The following is a 26,837-nucleotide window of genomic DNA, read 5'->3' as shown; positions in this document are numbered from 1 at the left end:
CTAAGCAAAGAGAGAGCCTACAAGTGGTAGATCAGAAAGGAACAGAGACCATATACAGTAACAGTCACCTTACAGGCAATACAATGGCACTAAATTCATATCTCTCAATAGTTACCCTGAATGTGAATGGGCTAAATGCCCCTGTCAAAAGACACAGGGTATCAGAATGGATAAAAAAACAAAACCCATCTATATGTTGCCTCCAAGAAACACATTTTAAGCCCGAAGACACCTCCAGATTTAAAGTGAGGGGGTGGAAAAGAATTTACCATGCTAATGGACATCAGAAGAAAGCAGGAGTGGCAATCCTTATATCAGATCAATTAGATTTTAAGCCAAAGACTATAATAAGAGATGAGGAAGGACACTATATCATACTCAAAGGGTCTGTCCAACAAGAAGATTTAACAATTTTAAATATCTATGCCCCCAATGTGGGAGCAGCCAACTATATAAACCAATTAATAACAAAATCAAAGAAACATATCAACAATAATACAATAATAGTAGGGGACTTTAACACTCCCCTCACTGAAATGGACAGGTCATCCAAGCAAAAGATCAGCAAGGAAATAAAGGCCTTAAACGACACACTGGACCAGATGGACATCACAGATATATTCAGAATATTTCATCCCAAAGCAACAGAATACACATTCTTCTCTAGTGCACATGGAACATTCTCCAGAATAGATCACATCCTCGGTCCTAAATCAGGACTCAACCGGTATCAAAAGATTGGGATCATTCCCTGCATATTTTCAGACCACAATGCTCTAAAGCTAGAACTCAACCACAAAAGGAAGTTTGGAAAGAACCCAAATACATGGAGACTAAACAGTATCCTTCTAAAGAATGAATGGGTCAACCGGGAAATTAAAGAAGAATTGAAAAAAATCATGGAAACAAATGATAATGAAAATACAACAGTTCAAAATCTGTGGGACACAACAAAGGCAGTCCTGAGAGGAAAATATATAGCGGTACAAGCCTTCCTCAAGAAACAAGAAAGGTCTCAGGTACACAACCTAACCCTACACCTAAAGGAGCTGGAGAAAGAACAAGAAAGAAACCCTAAGCCCAGCAGGAGAAGAGAAATCATAAAGATCAGAGCAGAAATCAATGAAATAGAAACCAAAAAAACAATAGAACAAATCAACGAAACTAGGAGCTGGTTCTTTGAAAGAATTAATAAAATTGATAAACCCCTGGCCTGACTTATCAAAAAGAAAAGAGAAAGGACCCAAATAAATAAAATCATGAATGAAAGAGGAGAGATCACAACTAACACCAAAGAAATACAAACTATTATAAGAACATACTATGAGCAACTCTACGGCAATAAATTTGACAATCTGGAAGAAATGGATGCATTCCTAGAAACATATAAACTACCACAACTGAACCAGGAAGAAATAGAAAGCCTGAACAGACCCATAACCAGTAAGGAGATTGAAACAGTCATTAAAAATCTCCAAACAAACAAAAGCCCAGGGCCAGACGGCTTCCCGGGGGAATTCTACCAAACATTTAAAGAAGAACTAATTCCTATTCTCCTGAAACTGTTCCAAAAAATAGAAATGGAAGGAAAACTTCCAAACTCATTTTATGAGGCCAGCATCACCTTGATCCCAAAACCAGACAAGGATCCCACCAAAAAAGAGAGCTATAGACCGATATCCTTGATGAACACAGATGCGAAAATACTCAACAAAATACTAGCCAATAGGATTCAACAGTACATTAAAAAGATTATTCACCACGACCAAGTGGGATTTATTCCAGGGCTGCAAGGTTGGTTCAACATCCGCAAATCAGTCAATGTGATACAACACATCAATAAAAGAAAGAACAAGAACCATATGATACTCTCAATAGATGCTGAAAAAGCATTTGACAAAGTACAGCATCCCTTCCTGATCAAAACTCTTCAAAGTGTAGGGATAGAGGGCACATACCTCAATATCATCAAAGCCATCTATGAAAAACCCACTGCAAATATCATTCTCAATGGAGAAAAACTGAAAGCTTTTCCGCTAAGGTCAGGAACACGGCAGGGATGTCCATTATCACCACTGCTATTCAACATACTACTAGAGGTCCTAGCCTCAGCAATCAGACAACAAAAGGAAATTAAAGGCATCCAAATCGGCAAAGAAGAAGTCAAATTATCACTCTTCGCAGATAATATGATACTATATGTGGAAAACCCAAAAGACTCCACTCCAAAACTGCTAGAACTTATACAGGAATTCAGTAAAGTGTCAGGATATAAAATCAATGCACAGAAATCAGTTGCATTTCTCTACACCAACAGCAAGACAGAAGAAAGAGATATTAAGGAGTCAATCCCATTTACAATTGCATCCAAAACCATAAGATACCTAGGAATAAACCTAACCAAAGAGACACAGAATCTATACTCAGAAAACTATAAAGTACTCATGAAAGAAATTGAGGAAGACACAAAGAAATGGAAAAATGTTCCATGCTCCTGGATTGGAAGAATAAATATTGTGAAAATGTCTATGCTACCTAAAGCAATCTACACATTTAATGCAATTCCTATCAAAGTACCATCCATCTTTTTCAAAGAAATGGAACAAATAATGCTAAAATTTATATGGAACCAGAAAAGACCTCGAATAGCCAAAGGGATATTGAAAAAGAAAGCCAACGTTAGTGGCATCACAATTCCGGACTTCAAGCTCTATTACAAAGCTGTCATCATCAAGACAGCATGGTACTGGCACAAAAACAGACACATAGATCAATGGAACAGAATAGAGAGCCCAGAAATAGACCCTCAAATCTATGGTCAACTAATCTTCGACAAAGCAGGAAAGAATGTCCAATGGAAAAAAGACAGCCTCTTCAATAAATGGTGCTGGGAAAATTGGACAGCCACATGCAGAAAAATGAAATTGGACCATTTCCTTACACCACACACAAAAATAGACTCAAAATGGATGAAGGACCTCAATGTGTGAAAGGAATCCATCAAAATCCTTGAGGAGAACATGGGCAGCAACCTCTTCGACCTCTGCCACAGCAACATCTTCCTAGGAACAACGCAAAAGGCAAGGGAAGCAAGGGAAAAAATGAACTATTGGGATTTCATCAAGATCAAAAGCTTTTGCACAGCAAAGGAAACAGTTAACAAAATCAAAAGACAACTGACAGAATGGGAGAAGATATTTGCAAACGACATATCAGATAAAGGACTAGTGTCCAGAATCTATAAAGAATTTAGCAAACTCAACACCCAAAGAACAAATAATCCAATCAAGAAATGGGCAGAGGACATGAACAGACATTTCTGCAAAGAAGACATCCAGATGGCCAACAGACACATGAAAAAGTGCTCCATATCACTCGGCATCAGGGAAATACAAATCAAACCACAATGAGATATCACCTCACACCAATCAGAATGGCTAAAATCAACAAGTCAGGAAATGACAGATGCTGGCAAGGATGCGGAGAAAGGGGAACCCTCCTACACTGTTGGTGGGAATGTAAGCTGGTGCAGCCACTCTGGAAAACAGCATGGAGGTTCCTCAAAATGTTGAAAATAGAACTGCCCTATGACCCAGCAATTGCACTATTGGGTATTTACCCTAAAGATACAAATGTAGTGATCCAAAGGGACACATGCACCCGAATGTTTATAGCAGCAATGTCCACAATAGCCAAACTATGGAAAGAACCTAGATGTCCATCAACAGATGAATGGATCAAGAAGACGTGGTATATATACACAATGGAATACTATGCAGCCATCAAAAGAAATGAAATCTTGCCATTTGCGGCAACATGGATGGAACTAGAGCGTATCATGCTTAGCGAAATAAGTCAAGCAGAGAAAGACAACTATCATATGATCTCCCTGATATGAGGAAGTGGTGATGCAACATGGGGGCTTAAGTGGGTAGGAGAAGAATCAATGAAACAAGATGGGATTGGGAGGAAGACAACCCATAAGTGACTCTTAATCTCACAAAACAAACTGAGTGTTGCTGGGGGGAGGGGGTTTGGGAGAACGGGGTGGGATTATGGACATTGGGGAGGGTATGTGCTTTGGTGAGTTCTGGAAAGTGTGTAAACCTGGTAATTCACAGACCTGTACCCCTGGGGATAAAAATATATGTTTATAAATAAATAAATAAATAATCTGGGTTGCCATTTTATTGATAAAATGAATGGAAGTAAGTTGTCAATCTCTAATATTTCTTCAGCTCTGATTAGCAGTTGAAAGTCTAGTCTAACTTCTGCCCCATTTTGATTAGCAAGATACACCCAAATGGGATAAATCCAACCTGTAGGGATCCTATTTCATTCAGCATCCTTGAGAATCTATTTAAGGCCCACCCCAAATGAATTAGAACTAATTAGTTAACATCTCAGAAATTGGGATTTTTGAGGGCTGGTTTCTTTCTTTTCATAACTCCTTAGAAGTCTTCTTGAATGGGGCATTTGAAAGTCCATTAACCACAAATGATCCTTGGATCTGTATTTAAATATACAATCTAAAGAGTAATTTTGCCAAATGTTCTGAAGTAGGGAGAGTATTCTTTGTAGAAATATACAATTTAATATTAACATACATTGGAGAATTAAGGAAGATAGTGAACTTGTTTTGATTTTTTATTTTATAATTTTAACAAATCAGTTCTCTTATGATAAATTTTGACAACGTTAGCAGCAAGGACAAACACAAATTAAAAACAAGAGGCTTAATTCTCACTGTTGAAAATTGGAGAAGAGACCACCCTCCCCTTCTTTTTATCAGAACTTTTACCTTAGAAAACTTGTAATTGTGATACTTTCTCAACTTCTTGATATGTATATAACTTTTTTTTGAAGACCTTTGGTCAGTTGGTCTAAGGTCAGTTTTAGAGAACTCACTAACCCAAGGAGCCACTAGCCACCTCTTTGAAATGTAATAACATTAAGAGAGATAACACCCTTATATCTCAGTTTCTGTAGGAAGGTAGGAGCCTACATTCATGGTGGTCACCTTGTTCCAAGATGCAAAATTACCTCTGGTCATAAAAATGAAAAGTTTATTTTTCTTCTGGATAAAGCTAATTCAGATGGTCACCCCAGTTAGCAAGTAAAGTTAGTTTGAATTATGTGTGACAAAGGGTGTTGTCAAGTCTTTTTACTTGAAGCTCAGTTACTGTTTCTTGATTGTTCATGTAATGGGTTGTATCTGCTTGACTGTGTAAAGCAATACAATTTATTTTTTTCTTTGCAGTCTCTTAACTGATTGTCTGAGACACTCATTACCTTTTGGTGTAATGCTTATTTAGTCATAAAAGTTGTTGCTGTCATTGTTTTTCTCTACAACCTTTGTGAAGAGGATTTCTAAGTTGGGAGATTTTGTGTTTAAGTAAATTTCCCCAACAGTATTTAACTATAACTCACATCTGATTTTCTTCCTCCCAGTTCAACTCAACCCCTCACATTGCTCTGGGGAAGAATCAGATTTTTATACTACTTACCATTTCTTTTTGATACAGTTGCAACTTATGTTCATGATCGTTCATTCTTCATTGAAGATAATTGTGTGTCTTAGAGCATGTACCTTTCAAATAAAGCAATCAAGACATACATATAGAAGAAAGCTATCAAAGAGTGTGGAAAAGAAAAGAAAGTTTAGGCACCTTTAGGTCTTAAAGAAGCATTCACTTCAGGTGAGTTTCCATTTTTTAAAAATCTATGTGGTTTTTATGAAATGTTTTGGTCAATAAGGATAGCTGTTTGGCAGCATTTATGGCTAAAACAGTGTTAAAAATTAAGAAAAATGAGTAAAAATGCTTTACAGAATTCTTTCATCTCATTTGTGAAGGAAATGATATTATTTATCATTAAACAAGATTTATGTGTTATTCCTATTAAAATATAACGTTCTTTTCAAGGAAACCATGAGAAAGCAGTGGTTTTGGATTTCTTTTGGAAGTAGACATGCTAAAATAATAAAGATATCTCTCTATATATTATAAAACATCTTTCTTTTATCAATTGTTTTATTAGGTATTTCTCCATCTATCATCATCACATATACATGTGAGTGAGAATACTCGCTCTGTGAATGATACTTTGATAATTATTTCTAAATCAAATGTCTGGATGGAAGGTTATATATCATTAATTTTGCAAGACTTTGTTGGAGACCATTTAATATACAAAAATATAGTTTTCCTTTATAAATGCTAATATTTCTACCCTTTAAAAATGTAGAGTTTTCTACTATACTAAATAGAAAAATAATTGTAAACCCTCCATAATATATTTCTAAGTTTTATCATTCTTGTTATGTATGCTATAAAACTATATACAGAGACATAAAATACAGCCCATTGACCCACCTTCAGTTCTATAATAGTCTTTGGAAATAAATCTTAAAGCATAGATTTGATTCTTCAAGAAGAGGAGGGTCAAAGAGTAGCATATATAATATGCGTATTCTTAATATCTGAACCCTATGGTATCCAGAGCTTCTAAATGATTAGGTGTTGAAGGTTAGATTGGACGTCATTGAAAAGACAATTTTCCTTGGACTGGCAGTAATATCATAGGCTGGCCTAAGACCTCAAAGTCAGAAGTTATTATCAATCAGTCTTCAGAAGAGATGTTATTTTATAAAAATCTCTAAGGTTAAAGGAAGAGACTACACTTGCATTAAACATCTTTTGCTTCTCTGTTTGAGGAGTGCTAGCAAATCTTCTATATTTATTTCTCCTGGAAAATTCTATGATGAATCCATTGTGAAACTTATTACTTTTAGGAGATTGACATTTAAACACTGATTTACACTAAGTATATTTTCTGCATGCAGTCAAGTTCTATTGTTGTCTTTAGTGTTCTAAGTATTCTGCCAGGTATATTTAAGTGCTAAATAAGACTATTGAAAGTAAAAGCTTTTTCATTTCTCAATATACTTACTCTGATTTACGTACTCAGATTTTCAGATATAACTTTGATATAATGCTGAAGAAAAATAATCTGAAGTCTAAATGGAATCATATTCCTACAAGAGTTGGGAAGGACCCTAAGAAACTTTTAGTTGGTCTTTTCCTTTAGTCAGAACTACATTATCTCAGATATGTGAGAGTAATTCCAAGAATACTTTCAAAAGTAACAATCTGTTTTAATCTGTAGCGACTCTGTGTAAGGAAATTGTTCACATAACCAAATCTGTTACTTAAAAAAAAAAAATGATTTTCACTTATTCTCTCTTAGATAGAGTGAAGTTTACTGAAAACTACTTTGGTAGAGTCTGCTGTTAAGACAGTTAACAAACAGTCTTCAACTTGTGATTTTTTATTTTAATTAAGTAAATTCTTTTGTTTTTTATGATTTTAGTCATTGGAAGGTAAATATGCTGAATTTGTTTTTCAGTATCTTGACTTGGAAATAATATCTTGATTTCTAATGATATTTGGGTAGCTACATCACATTTCTAGGGAATTTGTTTAAATTTTTAATATTTGCCCTTTTTTTCTGAGTCTTTTTCTAAAGGGAATAAAATGAATAAAATTAATACTGCCTCACTGACTTTTTTCAGGAAACTAAGTACTCCAGTGTTTACATGTTTATTTTAAAATTCTCTAAAGTAACAAATTCTTTCATTTGATACATGTTAGATCTCTGTATTTAGTAATGAATGCCTTTAAATGCATAGTTATTATAACTTCAGATATTTAGCAATTATCCTTACATTGATGAATACCCAAAATGAAGGGGCGATCATTTTTTTTCTGCAACATCTTCAACTAGATATTATGCTCTGACCTTATGGAGAACAACTTGGTTTTACATATCATCAGCATGGTACAAATTATGAAATAATTGTTTACTTAGGATTAACTTACATTCATAGCAGCCATAGCAAATAAAAAAGAAATTGGATTGGTCAAAATAGAAAATTATTAGTATTTTTACATGTTGCGAACTCTAAGGAAACATTGTGAGGATTACTTAGAGACAGTGGGGTTGGCTCCTGAGTTTGCAGTAATTCTTCCAGTGTTCCACTGGGAAAGGTTCCAAGCAGTTTTAAAAATTATTTATTTTTTATGGATCTAAACTAACAATTGGTGGTTGGTAGTAATAAACTGGTTTCCTCTTATGCCCAAAGTTTAGGAGTAATTAAGCATAATTTTAACCTTTTCCAAGATTGGGTGGGAAAGGTCCTCATGTATAAATATTTGTCTTCGGATAAAATAGCTGATTACACAAGTAAGAGCAGGTGCATGACAAACAAGTCACTATTGGGATGGAATACTTCAAGTTAGAGAGGAAAATGTGAGCCATCTTGGAAAACTACTACTTCTATATCTGAAATGGGCATAGATTTTTTAAATATATGCATGAGAATAAATAGCATAACTTTGTTGATATCCATATATGAAGCAGAGATGCATTTCACACCTTATATTTGCATTATGATTTCATTACTATTGTTGTAATTTACATTATTTATCTTAAAAGACATTGTATGTGTTAGATATTAGATATTAGATGTTTTTATAGTATAAGTATATTTCCATTCTGCGTTTTCTAACACGCATTTATATAGGCAAATAGAAAACATTCTACCTTACTGGTACCCAACTGTAACAAATTTTCACAGCAACATTAAAAGAAAATTATCTAAGATTTTCTCAGAACTAGTATCTTTAATGACATGGTTTCATTACAGATGTCATGAGTCGATAATACTATAGATCCAAAATCCGTTATCCACAGTGCTGAAATCCAAAAGCAGGAATATCACAAATAGTTTTGTTTTTTTTTTTTTTTAAAGAATTTATTTATTTATTTGACAGAGATCACAAGTAGGCAGAGAGGCAGGCAGAGAGAGAGGAGCAAGCAGGCTCCCCGCTGAGCAGAGAGCCCGATGCGGGACTCGATCCCAGGACTCCGGGATCATGACCTGAGCCGAAGGCAGTGGCTTAACCCACTGAGCCACCCAGGCGCCCACAAATAGTTTTTGAAACTATTTTTAATAGAAACTTTCGCAAACTGATATTGCTATTTATAGCGTTTATCTCTCTTAGAGTGGATATTCATACTTTTTACTGCATATATATTAAGATTTGATTACTGTGTAAAGTGCCAACCCTGCTGTGAGAATTACACAATACACAATATATGCATAAATTAACCTTACAATACTTGACAGATTCTGAATTATGAACCATTCTATCTGAAGTTACATATTTCAAATTATTTTTTTTCACCATCCATTTGTTATTGAAGGTCACACAAAAAACCAAAATATTAAAGATGGAAGGTATTTAGAAATCCTGCACTTCAATCATGCACTTTCCTTTCTAGCAAGAGAAACTGATGACCAAGGAAGTAATTACTTTGTTTAAAATCATGCAACTAGTAAGTGAATGTTGGGAAGACTGAATCCAACTCTCTGTAAACAACAACAAAAATAAATAAATAAAAATGTGCCGGGGGGTGGGGGGTGGAACTTGCTATGCAGCAGCAGAAGAAAAATGTGATGAGATTTTGCAGTTCAATGGGGAAATGGTGCTGGAGCAATTAGATATTCATATGGGAAAATGGACATTACCTCTACCTCACTTCATACACAAAAATCAATAGAAGATTTATCAGGGCCCTAAATGTAAAAAGTAAATCAATAAAGCTTTAAGAGGAAAACGTAGGAGATTGTCTTTCCTACCTTTCTGTAAACACAGATTTCTGAAGTTGGGTCTAATAAGAACTAGCTATAAAAGGAAAACAGATGATAACTCCAACTTCAAAGACAAACTTCTTTTTTATCAAATGGCACAATAAAGAAAGGAAATTGTAAAACGCACAATAGGAAAAAGATATATCTACAAATTTCTGACAAATATATCAGGACTATATAAAGAACTACCACAAATCAATAACTAAACCACCTTGTTAAAACACACACACACACACAGAGGCACAGTGGAAATCACTTTGCATAAGGGGGTATCCAAAAAACAAACAAACCAAAAAAAAAAAAGCACTAATAAGCAAATCAAGAGGGGCCCAACAATATTAATCATCAGGAAATGAAAATTAATCCACAATAAGATAGCACTATACCCTGAAAACTCTAAAAACTAAAATGACAGATAATAGATACTGAACTATGCATTCATTCAACTAATAATTTTTATTCTTCTCTATTTGCTAACCATTTATTAATTACTAAGAATACCTAGAAAGTAACAGTTGCCCTCAAGTTGCTTAGCCTAGTGACTATGAATGGTGAATAGAATGATTGTGTGTTAGAAGGAAGATGATTTCAAGCTGGAAAAATGGTAGTAGCAGTGGAGTGTGGAAATGCATGGATTATTTAAGAAATGAAAGTAGTTCATTTGAAAGAGGATAGGTTTCACTGAATAATATGATAATCTCATTCAAGTTTCTCTACCTTGCATAGAAATATTTTCCTCGTCTGTCTTTTACTTTATGTTTATCTTTTTTCTCTTTGTCTTTTTCTCCCTTCCCCACTTCCTTACTTTCATTCTTTTACTCTTTTTTTTTTTCAAGAAACTTGCATTGATCCTCAACTCACAATTTGCACATCCTACTGAGCTCCTTATATTAGGATTTAATCATATATCACTTATGTGGATGTAGTTATTATGAAGCTATATCACCAGAAAGAGAGAGACTAAACAGGATCCTAAATTCCTAAATAGACAACTAACCACAAACCACTGCATTAGGTTTCAGAGTGAAATGCAAAAGGGTATTCTGAACTATTTCAAATTAAATGAATTCTTCTTACCCTGAACTCCATTGTAAAACTCATACACATATTGAATCTGTCTGGGATGGACAATATATGAGCTATGAGATTCTTTTTTTAACACTCTACCCTGATACATTGGGCTTTTCCCCCAAGTCCACTTACTAATTCTGATTTCAGGGGGAAAGATGTATTTTCCATTGAGGTCTATAACAAAGCTGGTGCATTCATTCAACCCCGGGCCTTTCCAAAACAGGAAAGATTTAGAACCACAAAACAACACAGCCTAGAGGCTGCCATCATAACTCCTAAAACAGAGAGATTTGGAATTCTGAGGCCAATTCTGCTACCTGTCTGATTTTGACTAAGTTGTTTAATTCATGATCTTCACCTTCTCCTCTTATAAATAATAAATAATAACTAATGCTTACTAAATGCAATCATTGTTTAAAGCATCCTTAGAGGTACTGACTCATTTAATGCACAAAGCAATGGAATGAAAAGAACATTATTATCTTCACTTTATAGACAAGGAAACTAAAGAAACAACAACTTAAGTAACTTGCCTAAAATCACATTAACTTTTGAGGTAAAGGTTTTGTTTTTGAAACAATGCTAACCCTGGGCCTTCTCACTTCAGTCAAGACTGACTTTGTGACCCCAGCCAATCAAATAATTTCTGTTTCTCTTTCCCTTGCTCTTCATTCTTTATCTTATATAATAGCTTCCTGACTTTCAGCCACTCTGCAATTGTCCATATGGAGACTTTCTGCTGTATGGAGCGTTACATGGAATTTGTTTCACTTAAGTTGTATTCTTTCATCATTTTTTTCTTTTTACAAACATTTTTATTTAAATTTAATTAATTAGCACAAAATATATTACTGGTTTCAGATGTAGAGGTCAGTGATTCATTAGTCTTTAATAATACCCAGTGCTCCTTACATCAAGTGCCCTTCTTTAATGCCCATCACCAAGTTACCCCATCTTTCCACCCACACCCTTCCAGTTTGTTTCCTATGATTAAGAGTCTCTTATGGTTTGTCTCCCTCTCTGGCTTCACCTTGTTTCATTTTTTCCTCTCTTCTCCTATGATCTTTTGTCTTGTTTCTTAAAATTCCATGTATCAGTGAGATCACATAATAATTGTCTTTCTCCGATTAACTTATTTCACTCAACATAATCCCTCTAGTTCCATCCATGTCATTACACATGGCAAGATTTCAATTTTTGATGGTTGAGTAATGTTCCATCACACACACACACACACACACACACACACATATACACATATGATTTAAGGGTGTGATATATGGAGGGCACATATTGCATGGAGTACCAGGTGTGGAGCAAAAACAATGAATTTTGGAACACTGAAAAAAAATTATATTAAATAATAAAATAAAGGGTGTGATATATATATAACACATACAATAATTATTTATTTTAATACAAGTAATCAAGTTAAATAAAAGGAAATTAATTTAGTTTAACATGCATCTGCTATATATTATTAATGAAGGCTATCTAGAACATATAAATGATTTCATTAATTATTATATATGGCTTGTAAAATTTGAAAGAAAACAATTCTAAGCCTAATAGAACTTTTTTTCCTTAAGTCTGGAAACTCACAGTGCCAATGGAAATAAAATAAAGTGGGGGAGAAAGTTGGAAGTATCTGTGGGAGAAAATAAATTTCTTGGTAGATTATTCAGTTTATTAGGGATAGGGTCATGCAAAATATATGCCTATAATATATGGATATTAATTTTGAGGTTTCAGATTCATTCAAAACTACAGGAATTTGTGAGTAACACAGAGAGAAGGAAAATACATATTTCTCTTAATAGTTAAAACTTTATGAAACAAACTTAAGAAAAATACATTATTAGACTTATCAAACCAATTTAAGAAGTTTAATTCATTATACTTCTCCAGCTATCCAATAAGTTGTTATAAATCTAGTATGAAATCAAAGAAAAACAATAACATCTTCTTTTGTAATTTTTTAAAAAGATTTAAATTTATTGATTTGAGAGAGAGCATGCAAGTGTGGGAGTGGGGTAGGTGGGGGGGAAGGGCAGAGGCAGAAGAGGAGAGAAAATGTTAAGCAGACTACCTGCTGAGCAAAGATCCTGGCGGGGGGTGGGCGGGTGGGAGGGGGGGAGGCCTCAATCTCATGACCCTTAGATCATGACCTGAGCCAAAATCAAGAGTTGGATGTTTAACCAACTGAAACACCCAGGGACCCCTGTTAGTAATGTTAGCATATCTATCTAGGCAACTAGACCAGAGACATGTAAGCATTTTCCATTTCTCAAATCATGAGGGTCTTACAAAATGCATACTTTGAAATAGGTTCTCACTGAATGACAATTAAATGAATGAATAAATTAGTAGAAGGCCACTCAAATATATAATTGAAACTAAAGATAGAGAAGTAGAGTCTGTCATTTTTTAAATTGCCCTAAGAGTTTGGGACTAAATAGATCCAACAGACTGAAAAAGAAAATACTGTCTTCCTCACTCAAGTAATTTGATCTGGCAGTGTTTATAAACAAATGGATACAATATAGTACATTCTAGTCCCCTTCCTTCTCCTTCCCTTTTAAAAATGCCTCACTCAGGCAAGTGCTGTGACATCAAGATGAATTTAATGACGTCTTTGTGATGTATTTGCAATAAAAATACCTTTTTAAATTTGTTTAATGTAGACATACTAGGCAAGAGTAACTTTGGGGAGAAGGCACGTACATTCCAAACAAGCCAAAATGAAATGAATATGGCATAAGGAAGTCAGGTATTGATAACCTGCATAAAGAAAGCAAGCAAGCAAGAAATCTGCATAAAAGAGTACTTTTCTATTTTGTATTTCTTTCTACTTTGTGCTAGAACTAAACTTACTAAATTATATAATTACTCAGGTAACTCTTTGGAAATCAGTATCTTATATAGCTAAACAAAATTCGTTCTGCTACAATCAACTCATTTTTTTGTTTTTGTTTACTTTGAAGGTATTTGTGACACATCTAATACAAAGCTCTCATTAAATACCAGCAGTAAAAGACTTAATGCCAATCATACCAGAAACTACATAGCTATGACAAATTCTTTATAATTATCATAAAAATATATTAAAAGCATAGTTTCATAGCCATGAAATTTAAATAAGATAAATCAATTTATACTTAAGTAAACAAATATCTAGGAACTGCATTAAAAATTAAATATAACCAAAATCATTTTTATTAATAAAGTTACATTTCTTGTACATGAACTAAATAATTATATATTCTTCTTATCTACTAAATGCCTATTATTGTTCATTGACAAAAATTACTTAATTCCTGCCATTTTTAAACTCAATTAAATATTAGGATATTTTCTTCTTTTAAAATTTAATATAAAGTGACAAAAATTAAGTTCTATTGAAGGCAAAAAGATGACTAGTTATAATAATATTTTAGAGCACCTGGATGACTCAATCAGTTAAGCATCTGACTTTTAATATCAGCTCAGGTCTTGATCTCGGGGTCCTGAGTTCAAGTTCTATAATGGACTTCACACTGGACATGGAGCCTACTTAAAAAATAATAACAAAAAAATAATAATGACTTAGTGAATTTTCTTGAATCTCATTTGAAAAATATCATGGAATGAAATAATTTATATCAAAGCAGCAACATCTTCCCCCATCATTTATTTCATCAGTTATTTCATCATTTTATTTCATTATGTTTTTGGTCCAGTTATCCTATCTTGAGTCACTTTCCTTATTTACTTATGTGATTTAAGGGTTTAAAATTCTTTGTAGTGGCTATTTTGATAACTGTCATCTCATGAGTTGTGAGGTAATCTGTTTGCAAGAAAAGAAAGTTGATGAGTCAATGGTATGAATCATTATATTAAAGCCCTAATTATAAACTGTTGACATTCTTTTAAAAATTTTTCAAAATCCTTAACGTGGTTCGGATTTAAAAGAAATATTTTCTATAGATGGAGATCTTTTGCACACAGAGTTTCCAACTATAGGCCTAAAGATCTTAACTTTCTATTCCTTATAGTACCACACTATTTTTTTTTTTAAGTAGAAAAGCAAATGAAAGCTATTACTCTTAATGGTTTAGGTAGGCTCAGCTTAAAAGTTAGTCCTTAGGATTCCATTAGATTTTTGAGAAGTTACTTTACTTCGTAGATTTTAAAGCTATGTTAAAATACATTATTTGGCTTATGAAGCATAGAGACAATGGAGTCAAATTTTGATAAATAGAGATAAGCATTAAATTCTGGTTCATTTCTCCAAAAAGGCATCTGTGGATTTTGGTTTGAGATTTAGGATAATTTTAAACAGTGAATATCATTAAACATTGAACTAGAATTTGGATCTATCCACATAAGTGCCAACTCATACTTACAAAACACTTCAAAATATATATTCTGTTTTTAAGAAACTTCATTTGTTGTAGTCTAGTAATATGGAAATGCCACACAATTTTCCAAGCTCAGAGAATTGTTCATAGCTTTACTTTTTCAAAATCATTACCTAACGTGATCATGTAGTTAATATGCCATGTTCAAATAAGTCAAAAAACATGAAATAAAAAACCAAGCCTAGCAAAAAATGTATTATCGTGTTTCCTATAGAAATATGAGTAACTATGGAATCAGTGCTGGGTAATTCATGTTGCTATTTATTTTCTCAAAATTTTGACCTCTGTAGACAAAATCCTACCTCAACGGAGAAACAGAAATTTCAGGTAGTTCCCAATTCTTCAGGACATAGTTCCTTGCCTTCATTTGTTTTCCTTGTATTGAATATGCTAAAATTAAGGCTTTTGTGATGATTTTTCCATTGACATATATATTAGTTTCCTGCTCTTTCACAAAATTTGTACCAAAGATTGGTGAAAATTGGTGCCCACAGCTTGTCAAGAATGTTGTGGATTGCTTTATTGAACTCTATCATTCACTTTTTATTTATTTTCAAGTGGTAGGGATTGATTTTGAGGTATATGCCAGTTAGATTTACTTGATCCATGGTACAGCTTAAAAGAGGCCACTTAGCTGAAAACATATATTATTGCTTTTAAGGGGGGTGTATAAGAGGGTAGGGATAGAATTAAGCAAATAACTAGTAATTGAAGTTATTACTGGACCAGCAACCCAGATGCCACCGCTCCAATTCTGGATTATTACCATGCTCTATCAGTCAACTTTTTGGTAGGGAATGGGTTACATTGTCAAACTGGGAATTTGAAGAGAGTCTAGTAAAGTATTCACAAAGATGTAGCAAAATATAACAAAATTGAAGGGCATTTTATAATAACATGGGGCACTGTTACTACTCCTAAACCTGAAAAATAAGGACAAGATGAAGTTAAAGGAATCAGAAGAACTGGTTCCTTGACAAAGTCTGTGATCATCCAATAAGGCATGTTGTTGGGCAGTGAACCTTCTAAACAGAGCTGTGGAAATGGTTACCATGATCTTTCCCTCTCTGAACTCCTACTGTTGTTCCTCTTGGCTGGATCTGACTGGTAGCCAGAGAGCTAGAAAGTTCGTTAATGTACCTCCATTGGGCACAGGTGGGGTTTGGAAAGTTGGGAAAATAGAGGAGCATAGGAACAATGTCCAAAATACCCTGCATACTATAATTTATAGTGGTGGAACAATTAGATGGCTAAATAATTTTATACTGGTCAAAATTATTTATATTATTTTTTAACCATCTACCATAGCCTCCAATGCAAAGATACATAGATATAGATATAAAGATATATAGACTATATTATATTAATCCTTTAAGTTTCTTGTCAGGTAGAAATCAGGTAATGCTGCCCTCATTTCACAAATTATTAATTAGCCTAATAGCAGACATGTACCCAGGAAGTGGTAGAATGTGGATTCAAACTCACCTTCTGCTTTTCAAGCCCAGTGTTATCTCCATTAATTTGTTTTTATTAAAAAAAAGTATTTGGGAATATTTATTTTCTTCCCCTAAAAATGTGATGATTAAACATTCTTGGCAAGCTTAAGTATTTGACCTCAGTCAGTCAGTTGGGTATTTGATACATGAAGTCAAGTAACCATTTTGGTTGAACTATTTGACATGTCATTTACTATTAATCAATTAAGCTGATGACTTATAGACTCAGTTTAGAGAGTGTTAAACTAAAAATCAAAAGCAGTTTTGACTCTAGAAGAGTCTCCTTCATCTTCTTGTAAAATACAAAGAAATTTATCTCTGAAATATAGTTTAATATAACCATTCTATATAATTTGTTATACTCTATATCTTAATATAATCATAATATAATCAATACAGTTCATATATTCAATAATAATTATAAGTGTAATTATTATTACAAGCTTGGTGGAAAGTAAAATAATTGTATGTTTTGTCCAAGGTTTGTCTTTTTCTTCTTTTTTTTTTTTAAAGACTCATTTATTTATCCTAGAGAGAAAGAGAAGGAGAGCACAAGTGAGACCGGCAGGGAAAGAGGAAGGGTGGTTCTGAAGCAGATTCCTCACTGAGTGCCAGCCCAACACAGGCCTGGATCTCACAACCCTGAGATCATGACCCTGAGATCATGATCTGAGCCCAAACCAAAGTCTGAGGTTTAACTAACTGAGCCACCCAGGAGCCCCTCAAGCTTTGTCTTCTTAATAACTAAGTCATCTAGTATGAAGTAAGGTAGAATCTTTCATTAGAGTGTGTTCAAAATTTAATGGCAGAGAATTAGTTTATCATTTTAAGCTGTCCTTTGTTAAAAGATATTCATTGGTAGTCGTCATTAAGTATTACTGTTCTGACCATGCAGTTCCAAGACACAATGACTCAGTGTGACGTAAAGGCCAGACCACTGATTTCCAGGTATGAGCTTGATCTGGGCTCAACTTTGGCACTAGCCAAGTTATGAGAGAGTGTTAGCTTCTCAATCCATAAAATGTGTTTCCTGAAAAATCTGGCATGGAGTTTTATCATCTAAAAATTATCTTCCTCCTCAACTATTCTTCCAAGTTAGAATTGTTTACTTGAGTAAAAACTACTGCATTCATGCAAACATGACAAGTGTTTCCTGCATGTTGTTTAAAAACAAGTAAAACAAAAATTAGTCCTAATCCCTGCCATGAGAATTTGGGTCCAGTAGTAATTAGCTCTTTTGTTCTATCTTAATTAAAATGTACACTTTCACTGGTAGCAGCAGTATAAAGAACTGCTAATTTAGATTTTTTTTCCCATTTCCTCCATTAACTTCAATATATTTCATGGAAGAAAAACTATATGGTGATGAAATAAAGACCAAATATTTCAATTTGGCTTGAGTAAATATATGCAACTCTATATATCTTGGTAATTTGAAATAAATGTATTATATTAGGTTTCACACAATCAAAAAAGCAGAGTAGTGTTACAACTTCATGCAAATACTAACTTTCATTGTGTTAGTTTTAGTAATGCATGGAAATAGCATTAATAATTTAAATATATATTTTATTGCTTAATGAAACTGCTAAAGCAGTTTTATTTTGAATTGGATTTCTAGTAAAATACTGACCAAGAAATCATCCTCTAAATAATTCTCTTAAAAAATAGCTTAGCAGCTAATACATTTAGTGTTACAGACATTTTGCAAAAATATTTACTGATTTGTTAATATGTAAAATTCAATTGCATGAAAACAGCAAGAATACTGAATTTAGTTTACAAGCTTATTTCTAATTATTTCTAGCTGGGTCACTCCTTAGAGAGTAATTATCCCTGTAGATAGTATAGAGATTGGGAAGCATTTGAAGTCAAAAAGGAAAAGGGAATGAAGTTTCATTTCTACTTTAGCCTATGGAGCATCCTCGCGGGGGAGGAGTGGAGTTATCCAAGTTGTCTACCCTTGTCATTTCTCATGCTGTTACAAATCTCATCCGAAATCTTCAATTACGTTTTCAAAACCATCTTGAAGCAATGCAGACCCTAGATGTCCCAAATGCATGTCCTGAGACTCTCTACGTCTCTTCTACCTCCATTCAATTTTTCTTCGTATCCCTCCAGCACATGCTTCTAAAGTCGGGCTTTCTCTCATGGTATTCCTTCTAGTTAGAGCATTTTCACCCCCTTATTCACCCTTAAAACAGAGTTTAACATGCTTTTATTTCTAAAGTTTTTCTGTAATATCCTATACCCATCTTGTACCTTCTATTTTCTGATTTACCCTCCAACTCAGAAAATAATTATTAGGTAATTACTGTATTTGCCTTAAAGTTGTTCTTACATAAATTCCATGAAGGCTTAGATTTTGTCTAATTTGGAAGCATTCTGAATACTGCTTGATACTGATTGGATTTTTGCTTTGTTTTTTTCTTTCTTTCTTTCTTTTATTAAGTAGATACATGTCTCATTTCCTTATGACTATGTGCTGTACTCTGCAGAGAAATTTTCTTCTACACACAATACAGTTACTAAGCTAGGGGGCTTTAGAGAAATACTAGGTGGTTTAACTTTCTTTTTTTTTTTTTTTTTTTAGACTTTAATTTTTTTATATTTTTTATAAACATATATTTTTATCCCCAGGGGTACAGGTCTGTGAATCACCAGATTTACACACTTCACAGCACTCACCAAATCACATACCCTCCCCAATGTCCATAATCCCACCGCCTTCTCCCAAACCCCCTCCCCCCGGCGGTTTAACTTTCTAAGTTGACCAGAAATAAATTGTCCTGAGGGTGTTTAAAATTATGAAATATGTGAACTAGCTGTAACCTGTATCATGCTTCAAGGTAAAAAAAAAATAAGAAAAAAAGCACACTCATGATTGTTATGGGTACATAAAAACACAAATCACATTATAATTCTTAAGAGACAATTGTCTTATTTCTAATTATCTTTTTGAAATTCACCAAACTGAAAATGCATGCTTGATATGCTCCCACATAATACTTTGGATTTACAGATGGAATACTTGGTACAGCATTTATTCTTTTTTTTTTTCCTCATAGATTTCACACCTTTGCAAGAAACCTACAGACAAGTGCTAAGTCGTTTGATTTATTTAACTCTGAATTTCTTTGCTTTAGGATTATAAATCAGACTCTTATTGTCACTTTAATGCAGAAAGTGTTCTTTTGTGTTCATAATATAGATCAAGATGTGATTTAAGTCGAATCTTGTCAAGGTAACTCCTTTTTAAACTATGAGAAGAGACTTGGCTGTAGCCCAAAACTAATGGGAGTCATATTTTATAATAAAAAGCAATATGTTAGTAATAGAGGCTTTGCTGCTTCTTGCAATCTCCACAAGTACAACTTCTTGTCAGTTTTCACAGCTAATGTGTTTTGTTGTCAAGTCATAAGCACTTTAAAAAAGGCTCTACTTAATATTGTGGAAGACAGAAATTCTAATTTCCAAAGGAAGCAGTGAAAATAGAGATCTTAGCCTGGAGGAATAAGATATAAGATGCCTGACTATCAAATGAATCCCATTTTGAAAAGAGAGACCATCAGAAAGTAGAGTAGTGTGAATATAAAATTGAACAAACTTTCAAATTGAACATAAAGGGGTGTCATATTGCCAGTACTTTTCCTCTTCCCCACACTTTATAAAGGAGTCCTTCAACTGATCAAATGTAAAAAGATGACAAGAAGTAATTTATATTGTTCACATCTACTATGTAATGACTCCTGTGAGGAACGAAAGTTAATTTCACTCATGTTTGCATACACTGTAGACACTTGTCACACATTGCTTATAGCTTTTATAAGGCTACTAGTCTGTACTGTAGAGATAGACATTGAGGAGAAACTAGAGCAAAAGTTTCAGAAATGTTCGTTACTTAAACTTTTAAACTTCTGTGACTGCTAATGTGAGAAAGCCAAAGATATGTTGCATAGGAAAAAAAAGGCCAGTGTGAGCAATTAAGTCAAGTGGGAAGAACTCATTTTTTAAAATACTGATTACATTAAGTCATCTTCCTAGAGAAGCAAGTCAGTTTTATTTATTAAGTTCATAAATTTTATAAAAAAGGAAAGCTAACTCAATTTACAACTTTATTCTTCTATTTTTACATGGCATATGAGATTTCCAAAGCTCTCATTTGCCTATTAACTTACAGGGTTTTCAAAGGCGTCCAACATTTCAAGGACATCCATGTAGCTTTTTAATATTTAGTTTTGAATTATGCAAATCTGCTATGTTCACATTGTTATAACTGTCTTCGTGTTTTCCTCCTTCATGGGGGTGTCACAGATGGAGGTGAATAGTCATCTTTGATGTCAGCGTGGCTTTCTTCAAGAAATATCATCAGTGGTTTAGTAGATGTAAACTTTTTTTTTTTTTTTTTTAAAGATTTTTTATTTTTATTTATTTATCAGAGAGAGAGAGGGGGGGAGAGAGCGAGCACAGGCAGACAGAATGGCAGGCAGAGGCAGAGGGAGAAGCAGGCTCCCTGCTGAGCAAGGAGCCCGATGTGGGACTCGATCCCAGGACGCTGGGATCATGACCTGAGCCGAAGGCAGCTGCTTAACCAACTGAGCCACCCAGGCGTCCCTAGATGTAAACTTTTGCCTTTGCTCTTATGTGCTCTGGAATAAATTTATTATGTCACAGATGTCTTTCTTTTTTTTTTTTTTTTTTTTAAAGATTTTATTTATTTATCAGAGAGAGAGAAGGGGAGAGAGCAAGGACAGGCAGACAGAATGGCAGGCAGAGGCAGAGGGAGAAGCAGGCTCCCTGCTGAGCAAGGAGCCCGATGCGGGACCGGATCCCAGGATTCTGGGATCATGACCTGAGCCGAAGGCAGCTGCTCAACCAACTGAGCCACCCAGGAGTCCCGATGTCTTTCTTTTTATTTCTCTTATGTTTTTTACTTATATGACTGAATTCCAAACAGCAGTTAAGCTGCTTTGGACATTGAAACAAAATCTATCACTTACTTCATTTCATTTTATATTTCACAGTTTGGTTTATTGAAATATTTTAAATCTACCTTCCAGATGAAAATTCTGAGGTTCACAAAACTTACATAAATTGTAAAATCAGGGTGTAAGTATAGGTCTTATAGCCCTAGTAGGCTTCTCCCCCTACACACAAAGTTCCCTCAAATTATTTTGAAGACAAAGTCACCAACTCTTCTTAGGCCCATGAATTTAATATCTAGAGTATCTCCAAGTATTAATAAGGGTAGCGAAGATGAGCCTGTGAGAGAGAAATTTAATTCCTACACAAATGTACACATGTGCCTTATTATTTTATAAGAACTGTCATTCCCAAAAAAACATTTCAGTAGAACCTGAAACTTCAGCTTTCCATCTTAACCTTTTCTTGAGTGCATCTAGAAAGTCAAATGTAAAAGGAAAATAATATTACATGAAGAATCTTTTACTTATAATCCAGTAAGAGATGTAGTTTCATTCTGTAATGATCTGTTATTGGAACATATAATATCATTTTCATAGTTCTAGATTATTCAGTATCTTATTTAGGATATTTTTATTGGAATTAGTTTGTTTATATTCCCTAATAATTTAACATTGTTTAATTCTTATCTTTTATAATTCTTTGAACTATTTAAAATTAATTGTTTTGTCCTAGAAATCAATATCTATTATTTTTTTAAGTCTGAAATTTAAAAAAAAGATTTATTTATTTATTTGAGAGAGAGAGAGAGCAAGGGAGAGGGGCAGAAGGAGCAGGAGAGGAAGATAATCTCAGGCAGACCCCTGCTGAGTGTGGAGCCAATGTGGAGCTCAATCTCACAATTCTGAGATCATGACCTGAGTTGAAATTAAGAATTGGAAACTTAATTGATTGAGCCACCCTAGTGCCCCAACAGCTATTAGTAAAAATCATTCCTTTTTCAGAAAAAAAAGAAAAAAAAGTTTGTTCTTTTTGAGCTAGGTATATGCTAAAAATGGAGAGTTTTGTGTATCACTCTATTTAGGTAATTTATTAAAGTGAAAGAATATCCTTCACTTTAGTTCTTTATCTTGATTTAACCTGTCCTAATATGTTGTCCTTTTGCTGTCCATTGATATTCTCTCCAAGTAATCTCCTCCATTCCCAAGGGATTCAACAACCAGAGATAAGCTGAGAAGGGTTGAATTCCCATCTCTAAACTAAAACCTGCACTGAGCTACAAATTATTTGTCCAATGCCTCATTAAATCTCTATTGGGGCATCTTAAAGACAAATTAAACTAGGAGACTCATGATCCTTCCCTACATTCTTTTTTTTCTTTTCATTTTTCATTTTTTATCTTTTATAAACATATATTTTTATCCCCAGGGGTACAGGTCTGTGAATCACCAGGTTTACACACTTCACAGCACTCACCCAAGCACATACCCTCCCCAATGTCCATAATCCCACCCTCTTCTCCCAAACTCCCTCCCCCCAGCAACCCTCAGTTTGTTTTGTGAGATTAAGAGTCACTTATGGTTTGTCTCCCTCCCAATCCCATCTTGTTTCATCGATTCTTCTCCTACCCACTTAAGCTCCCATGTTGCATCTCCACTTCCTCATATCAGGGAGATCATATGATAGTTGTCTTTCTCTGCTTGACTTATTTCACTAAGCATGATACGCTCTAGTTCCATCCATGTTGTCGCAAATGGCAAGATTTCAGCCATCAAAAGAAATGAAACCTTCCCTACATTCTTGAACAAACTCCTCCTCCAGTGTTTTCAATCTCATTCAATGCCAATATCACAGTTGCTGAAACTAATAACTTTGGAATCATCCTTGACTCCCCTCTCTTCCTCACCCTTCCTTTAGTCTATCACCAAATTTTATTGATCCAAACACTTATCCCTTCTGTCACCTTCTCTTTATCCTTAACATTGCTAGAGATCGACAAACCACGCCCTTTAATGCCTAGACTATTGATAGAGCCTCTTTATCATTTTCCCCAATTCCTACTGCCATTTAGAAAACGTTCTAAATACTTAATATGGACAGCAAGTCTATGTGAAAGATAATCTCTACTCACCTCTGAACCCAAGTTCATTTCTTTTTCCTTTTCAATATACATGCCTGTCTATGCTTCAGACAAATGGGACTTAACTCGTTCTAACACACTTTCTCTTTTCACATGCAGGCATCAGAACAGGAAATTGTTTCTTATTGGAGCTCCTATTTTCACCACTACATATACATAAGTTTATGTCATCCTTTATGTATTAACTAAGATGTCACTTCCTTTACTGATATTCCTAAACCAGATAGGGTACTCAGTAAATGATCTCTCCAAATCTCCTTTCATGACAGTCATCAAAGTTGTAATTATGTGTTCATTCCCTGTCTTTCACCCTAGAATTTAAATTCCATTAGGGCATAGACCATTTTATTTTGTCTGCTGAGTTCTTTGTATCCATCATAGGACACTGACAAAAAATGGATGCAATAAGCATATGAGTATTGAATAAATGAATATCATTTTGGTTCTTGATTATTTGTTCACAACACTATTCATTTCTGGAAGCATCATGCCATCTACTTTGTAGACAAATATATATTTACATACTGGCATCCAAGTCTTAGTTTGTGATATAAGATCCGGTCAAAGTTAAAAACTGTCCTTTACCTTGGGGCAATTAGTAGCCTTCCTTTGATCCTGCCATTGAGTCAGGGTTAATTATAACTTTCAAGAATTCAAGAATTGGGACTTTTGTCAAAAAAGTAAATTTTACTTACTTAGTTGAATTTATTCTTTAAAAATCAATTGTGCAATATTATTAAAATTCATGAAAAGGAATTAAACAGGATATGCAAATCTAAGCCCTAAAGATTTCAGAAATCAAATCACAAATTTTAAATCTCATTAATTAAAGTCACACCTAAATAACCCACACTGGTTCCTCTTATTTTTTAAAAAAAAATTTATTTATCTATTTGAGACAGAGAAAAAGAAAGAGAGAGAGCATGAGTAGGGAGGGGCAGAGGGAGAGGAAGAGGGAGCAGCAGACTCCCCGCTGAGCAGAGAGCCTAACCAAATGGGGGCTCCATCTCAGAACCCAAGGAACTTGATGTGAGCCAAAGGCAAACACTAAATCAACTGAGCCGCCCAGGCGTCCCTCCTCTTATTTATTTATCATTTTTTATGACAGTAGATCTATACAAGCCTCATATCAAAAATAAGTTAGAAATGTTATGTTTGAAAATCTGATTTGCACTGTATGGGGATGCTGGTCTTATGTGAGTCAAATATGAATGCACATTTTCATATTATGAAACTATGATTTGGTATTTTCTGTGACTTTGTCAAATATACCCTGCATTCTAATCTCCATTCTGTTACAAAGCTCCATTTCACTACTAATTATAAATCATCTTGATATCTTTGGTTACCACATAATGTTCAGGAAGGAAAGTGCCATTGACCATTTCCTCTCAGAAATGTGTATGACATTGCTGCTGTCTACAACTACCGTCATAGACTGTGGAGTACGTGCATTGGACTTGAGCTCAAAAGGGCACTCACTCTGACAGTCAGAGATTGTCAAATAGAAAACTATGGTAGAAATGTAGGCTGCTACTGGAAAATAAAAAATAAGAATACAAAAGTAACAAAACAAAACAAAAAACTGCTCTGACTCTGACAAAGTAATGGAAGAGGAAGGATTCTTCACCAGATTAAATTTTAAACAATGCTAATTTAAAAGAGTGACAGTGTCTAGTTAACTCTCAATTTCAAAGTACTGGTGGATTTCCTGGAGATGATGGACTTTTCAAATCATCAGATTTTCCAACTGGAGATGCATCATTATGGCAAAGTTCGCTTATTTTCCTCAGTATCCATTATCACACACTATTCTCCTTGTACACTTGTTTTCATAACATCCATTGAAGTCCAGCTGGAGACACTTCTCAGCTTTCTGGTCTGTTTCCATCTTAAGTTCTCAGTAATTGGAAAATAAACAGCAGTCATACAGCAAGTTCCATACCTGTTCCTTAACAGAACATTGCTTCCCTTCTATTTCTTCTCTGTCTCCTTTCTTGGGATTTATAGACTGAGCCAACTTCAGACATGTAGATCAGGACAGCAGAGTAGCTGAGTAAAAAGTCACAAGAAACGTGGGAACACACCTTCCTATGGAGAACGTGGCTTTCCTAAACGGGGACTAAAATATGAGGAGAGATACAATTTGAAGGAAAGCTTGCGTTCTTACAAATTTTTATATCATTCTTTGATTTCCTAAATAATAAAGTTGAAATAGAAATGAATAGGGATATTTATGTATGCATACCTGTATGTATGTGCATATATACGTTTTAAAATCTGCTGGCATGTAGCTTACATAACGTGTATTGTGTTAAATTAAAGGCAGGAGAAACCCTTGCATTTGTAAAAAAGTCATGTGATTAGGCAAGGGAATATCAAGGATAGTAGACTTGAATTTTTTTTAAAACTAGTTATCTCTTTTTTAATGGAAAATGCTAGAATATAGAATACTCCATTGTAGAAAACACAATTAAATTTAAAAATTACTAACTCTAAAAGTTTTTTGACTGTTCTCTTTTTACCTAGTGTTGTGCAGCCTTCCAACAGAAGGGTGATGATGCCTTTCTTTAAACACCTAGGCTCGGTGAAGTTTTATCTTTAACCTCCTTCAAGATTCTGCATAAAATTGTGGTTAAAAGCATGAAGATGTTACATATGCCTAAGATTGCCTTAATAACACTAACCCAAATTTTAGCTCTATTTCCAGATATCCAAATAAGCAATATTAACTATGTACATATGTATATACATGTATACACACAAACACACATATGTATACATATATAAACGACTTATTTGAGGTTCTTTTTCATTATATTTTTTTAAAAAATGTTGTTGTCATAGTTAACTTTTGCACAGAACTAATATCGATGGTGTTCCTAGTAACAATTAAATCGATTATCTTTATCCCATAATACTATCCCAAAGTCTTGGGCTTTGCCTCCTTTTAACCTTGTTATTCAATATTAATACATAACTTAAAAGCCTGTGGTGAGCCAATTAGTTATTCTCAGAGTATCACAAAGTCGTATACAAGAATAGGTGTTATTTCAAGTGTCTTGCTAACTCGGGGCTCTTAAGAAGTCTTA

Source organism: Mustela lutreola, chromosome 1 (genome assembly GCF_030435805.1).
Source record: "Mustela lutreola isolate mMusLut2 chromosome 1, mMusLut2.pri, whole genome shotgun sequence".
Taxonomy (NCBI): domain Eukaryota; kingdom Metazoa; phylum Chordata; class Mammalia; order Carnivora; family Mustelidae; genus Mustela; species Mustela lutreola.
The sequence above is the reverse complement of the archived record's forward strand: the minus strand, read 5'-3'. Positions refer to the sequence as shown.